Source organism: Bufo bufo, chromosome 8, assembly GCF_905171765.1.
Source record: "Bufo bufo chromosome 8, aBufBuf1.1, whole genome shotgun sequence".
Classification (NCBI taxonomy): domain Eukaryota; kingdom Metazoa; phylum Chordata; class Amphibia; order Anura; family Bufonidae; genus Bufo; species Bufo bufo.
In genome coordinates this window covers 159,703,858-159,710,139 of record NC_053396.1, presented here as the reverse complement: position 1 = coordinate 159,710,139, position 6,282 = coordinate 159,703,858, and positions in this window count along the sequence as shown.

The following is a 6,282-nucleotide window of genomic DNA, read 5'->3' as shown; positions in this document are numbered from 1 at the left end:
TAGGCATTCCGGTAGTCTGTTCTGGCTGTGGTACCCAGACCCGAACTTCTTCACAGAAGTTCAGGTTTGGGTTCGGTGTTGTGTAGATGTTATTATTTTCCCTTATAACATGGTTATAAGGGAAAATAATAGCATTCTTTAATACAGAATGCTTAGTAGGTGGTCAATTGAGGGTTAAAAAATAAAAAATAATTAACTCACCTTCTTCTCTTGATCGCGTAGCTGCCGGTCTCTTCTTACTTCATGTGATATGACGTCACCACAGGTCCTTTAGCCGGCAGCTCATGATTAAAGAAGTAAGAAGAGACCGGCAGCTACGCGATCAAGAGGAGAAGGTGAGTTAATTATTTTTTATTTTTTAACCCTCAATTGACCACCTACTATGCATTCTGTATTAAAGAATGCTATTATTTTCCCTTATAACCATGTTATAAGGGAAAATAATACAGTGTATAGACTGTCATCTTAGCAACCATGCGTGAAAATCGCACCGCATCCGCACTTGATTGCGGATGCTTGCAATTTTCACTCAGCCCCATTCACTTCTATGGGGCCTGCGTTGCGTGATAAACGCACAATATAGAGCATGCTGCCTCCCGCATTGCACCCTTGCGGAAATCTCGCCCGTGTGAACTCAGCCTATGTGGCCCTATCAGAATTATAACAGATTCCTTCTCTTGTAGATTGTAAGCCCTCGTTGCCTCTCTGTACCAGTCTGCTAATAAGTTCATACTTATTGTACATGTTGTTGTGCTGGTTCTGTTTTATATTATGTACGTATGCCCCCTTTCAGATGTACAGAGCCTTGGAATTAATGGCACTTCCCGACTGGTGCTGTACATGTACGGCGCTGCTGTACATGTGGTGACGAGGACCCGATGGCTGTGAAGTCACCCCGATGCCTTCCACAAACATTGGGGCTGCCTTTTACGGAAGCCTGTGAGACCCAGACCCCTTGGTCTCACAGGAATCAGGCTGTTAGTGTATTACACTAATAATACACTGACAGCCAATGCATTATAATACCAGACCCCCAAAAGTTGAAGTCCAACAGTGGGAAAACAAAAAAATAGCAAAAAAAAGCAAAACAAAATGCTTTACATAATAAAAAAAACTTCCAAGTAAAAACAAAAAAGCACCCTTTTCTCATAATTTAGTCATATAAAATTGTACAAAAAGAAAAAAAGACATATCATGTATCGCCGCGTCCGTATCGACCGGCTCTATAAAAATATCTCATGATCCACCCCGTCAGGTGAACGCCGTAAAAAAAACTAAATAAAAACTGTGTCAAAACAGACAGTTTTTGGTCACCTTGCCAAAAAGTGTAATACCAAGCGATCAAAAAGTAATTTGTACCCCAAAATGGTATCAATCAAACCATCATCTCATAAAAAATAAAAAAAATGAGTTCCTACATAAGACAATAGCTCAAAAAATAAAAAAATATGGCTCTCAGAAAAAGGCAACACAAAAACAAGATATTTTTCTTTTCAAAAATGCTTTTAGGGCTGTTTCACACGAGCGAGTCCATTGTGGGAATCACGCTCCGTGTGTGAGTGATCCTCTGCTCTGGACTTGCAGGAGCGCACGGCATTATCACGATTTATAATGCTATGTGCCTCTGCTTGGCCTTTTTTCCACAGAATCATACTGACAGCTTTATGTCACTATGATTCTGTGGAAAAAAGGCCATGCAAAGACACGTAGCATTATAAATCATGATAATGCCGTGCGCGCCTGCAAGTCCAAAGCGGAGGATCACACTCACACACGGAGCATGATTCCCGCAATGGACTCGCTCGTATGAAACAGCCCTTACTGTGTACAACTTAACAAAAAGAAGTAGACATATTAGGTATCACTGGATTCATAACAACCTGCTCTATTAAAATATCACATGATATACACCCTCAGATGACTGCTGTAAAAAAATATAAATAAAAACTGTGCCAAAACAGCCATTTTTGGTCACCTTGCCCTACAAAATGAGTAATATTGAGTGATCAAAAAGTCATATTTACCCCCAAATGGTACCAATGAAAACATCACCTCATCCCACAAAAAAGGAACTCCTACTTAAGAAAATCACCCAAAATCTGCGCTGCAAAAGCCATATGGCACTAGTTCCCTTCTGAGTCCAGCTATGTGCCACCACAGCAGTTTACCACCAAATATGGGGTGTTGCCGTAGGGGGGCGCTAAGTGGAAATAACTACTGTGAAGTGAAAGGGCACAAAGGTGGGCATAACTACTGTGATGGGCACAAAGGTGGGCATAACTACTGTGATGGGCACAAAGGTGGGCATAACTACTGTGAGGGCAAACAACATGGGAAGTAGTACTGTGAGGGGCACAATGTAGATATTACTAATGTGAGGGTCACAATGTAGGCATTAATGATGTGTGGTAGCACTAAGGGGAAATGCCCTAGATTACCTTGTTATACATTGGGATGGCTCGGATTTACAGGGCAGCACAGCACCCCCTGCTGGGGATTTCACAGGGGCAGTCACCATCCCTTCCTTATGTGATTATTCATTTTTTTCTATCACCACAGGGACCTTGTTCTGGATCCAGCGACATTATGGCGACACTCCGCTAACACGCCAGCAACACCCTGGATGAGGTAGGACCAGTTGGTTATTTAATTTATTGCAAGGAGCATTGGTACCTCCGTGTACTCTAAGATAGATTTTATTAGGTAGGACAGGGTGAGTATATCTATGCACTGGGCGAAGTTAGAGGATTGGCTTAGTGTAAAAAAACGGCGCTTTACTTTTTCCTCTTTATGTAAATTTGAGTGGCACATGTGCAGGGGTGGTGGAGGGGAGGCGAGCCATATTCAGGAGAAAATGGGTAACAAATTATGAGCTGCTTTTTCTCCTTGCATTTCAGCATTTTATTAGAAGAAATAAAACTTTCACAACCAAGTGTTTCTAAATTCGGTAAGTATTATTTTTTTCTTTTTTTTTTTTACAAGGTGGACATAACTACTGTGAGGGGGCACAAAAGTGGGCATAACTACTGTGAGGGGGCACAAGGAGGACATAGCTATAGTGAGGGGCCACAAGGTGGACATAACTACTGTGAGGGGGCACACAAGTGGGCATAACTACTGTGAGGGGGCACAAGGAGGACATAACCATAGTGAGGGGCCACAAGGTGGACATAACTACTGTGAAGGGGCACAAAAGTGGGCATAACTACTGTGAGGGGGCGCAAAGTGGGCATAACTACTGTGAAGGGGCACAAGGTGAGCATAACTACTGTGAGGGGGCACAAAGGTGGGCATAACTACTGTGAAGGGGCACAAAGATAGGCATAACTATGGTAAAGGGGCACTAAGTGGGAATAACTACTGTGAAGTGAAAGGGCACAAAGGTGGGCATAACTACTGTGATGGGCACAAAGGTGGGCATAACTACTGTGATGGCAAAGAACATGGGCAGTAGTACTGTGAGGGGCACAATGTAGATATTACTACTGTGAGGGTCACAATGTGGGCATTAATGCTGTGTGGTAGCACTAAGGGGAAATGCCCTAGATTACCTTGTTAGGCTACTTTCACACGTGCGGAGGCAAGCGGATCCGTCCAGACTTACAATGTAAGTCAATGGGGACGGATCCGTTCGAAGTTGACACAATATGGCTCAATCTTCAAACGGATCCGTCCCCCATTGACTTTCAATGTAAAGTCTGGACGGATCCGTCTGAAGCTACTTTCACACTTAGAATTTTTTCTACAATATAATGCAGATGGATCCGTTCTGAACAGATCCCAAGTCTGCATTATATGAGTGGATCCGTCTGGGCAGACATGAGACGGACCCGCTCTGAACGGTAGTGTGAAAGTAGCCTTATTCATTGGGATGGTTCAGTTTTACAGGGCAGCACAGAATCCTTGCCCAGGGTGCAGGAAAACCTAGCTACACCTCTGTAATGGGATCTAGTGGAGATTCATCAGCTACCTGGTATGCAACAGTATTTGTCCGCCCGAATCCTGGCATATTTATGGGCCAATCAGAAGTCCAGCCTTCGCCCTGCAGTGTTGTCACAAGGACACAAACACCATTTATAGGCCCCTGGGATTATTATCAAAATGTATCTTGTTTTAGAATGATTCCAGTCTCTTGACTCCACCAATCCTTTCTGGACAATCTGTAACTAGACAGAACCGTAGACTTTCCTGCTGGGGCAAAGGTCCAGTTTTCTGCCCTCACTCTGTATCTAAATACCCTGGCTTGGGCAAAGTGAGTTGTTGGCACCTCCAGACATCCAGCACCTGGGGCACATGCTCTGTTTGCTCCTTTAAAAAAAAAAAAATTAGGTCAAATTACCTTTCCCTCTATTTATTTAATTGGAAATATTCGGAAGATACTAAAGATTCCAAGGTGAATATTTCCAAGTTATTATTCAACACGGTGTTATGCTCCTCGGTGTCGTTCACCTTTATAATGTCATTACCAAGTGCAAATCCCTAAATTACGGTTGTTAGTGAGTAGTATGTTGTGTAATGTAACCTGGAATCTCTCCCTATTCAATGTCTGCTGGAAACATCCCGCCAATTGTTACTTCCAATTAACCTGGATACTCTCCAGCATGGTAGTAGCATTCAGATGATGCTTTGCTAATGACTAATCTCAGCATATGATTTGAAGTCTATTTTTACTCTCTTAGTCACTCCGAACACTCTGTTTCACTGTGTCGATGTTTGCACTAATTAGTTATGTAATTTGGGGAGACTAACAGTAAGCAAACAGGAATTCCAGAATGTATTAAAAGCCATTGATTGCATTGCAATTAACCACCTAACTGTCCAATGAATGGGTAAGACAATAATGGGCGATACTTTGGAAGGTCACTGACGTGTGGCATCTGTCTTCTACTTTAATAAGATGCAATTACTTCTTCTCTGGCAGCAAAATACCTGGCATTTTATCTGCCGTTTCCGCCTCCCTATGCGGTTTTCTAGGCAATTTCTTTGCCCGTCTTGTTGCCCTTTTGCTTGCTTTTACTGTGTTTGACCTTGATCTTCAAAATGATTATGTATTTCAATAGTTTATATATTTATTTTGAATTTAATGAAATTATTTATTTTATTAATAGCTTATCAAGTGGAGTTGCACTGCAATACCGTGTATGGCCCATGGGAAAGTTAGGCGCCGTTCGTGAAGGAAAGTATTGTTTTTCATGTGTCCTCCTAAAATGTTTTGTGCCAAGTTTTTAACTTATCCCCTATTCACAGGATAAGAGATAAGAGACTTGGGGTGGCCCAACCACTTGGACCCCCACTAGATATGTATGTTACAGCTGTTTTGGGCAGTTACATCGCTGAAAGCTACACAGTATACAGAGCGAAAGCAGAAGGCTCCATACACTGTGTAGCTTCAGGAGGCAACATACTGCAGCTCAGCTCCCGTTCACTTGAATAGGAGCTGAGCTGCAGTACCCTGGCATGGCCACTATACAGTGTATAGAGCTGTCTGCTTCTGTTCTGTACACTGTACAGTTTCCGGAGCGGTGGGCTGTGCCGGGTGTCAGAACCCCAAGTGATGACCTATCCTAAAGACTGGTCGACAATATCTGAAGCCTAGATAACTCCTTTGTAACGCCATTCAATCTTCAAATTGTACAGAGATGTAGTAGAAGTCTATGGGACCCCTACTGTACCCCTGCATCTCGGGAAGAATAACGCGATGCTATGGCACGGTGGCTCTAGGAGTATCTGCGGCTCCCTACTATGGGCCAATGGGGAGACTCAATTTACTACCATGAAGCCTTCTGCCCAAATCCATTTCTGAAGAGAGCAATCTTGCAATTTTGAATCCAGTGGGGAAAAGTGCACCCCAATGTCACAGTGTGACTCTAGCCTTATAAATGAGCAGCGTGTGACCAGAAGTTACACTGTCACTTCTTACAGTCTTTTGTGTAGAAGCAAAGAAGAAATGTCCTCTGTTTATGCGCCCTCATCATGTCATTCATGTTCTTTTCCAGATAACATCATGAAGCTTTGTTCATGTGGATTTTTTGAAGGATTTGTGAAGAGTTTTAAGTACCGTTGGTCACCACCACCTATACAGACACCCTCAAGTGACCAACAAGTTCTGGCAGGTGGTGACCTTCGCTTGCACTGGACACTCTTCCTACTTTAAAGTCTTTGCTTTGCTTTTCAACAAAAGGCCCCTTCAGTAAAAGCTTCTGGTTTATTGTTTACCACATTAGAGGCCATGTTCCTTGTTCCTGGTTTTCAAGTTTGGGTGCATTTCATACATTCCTTGTC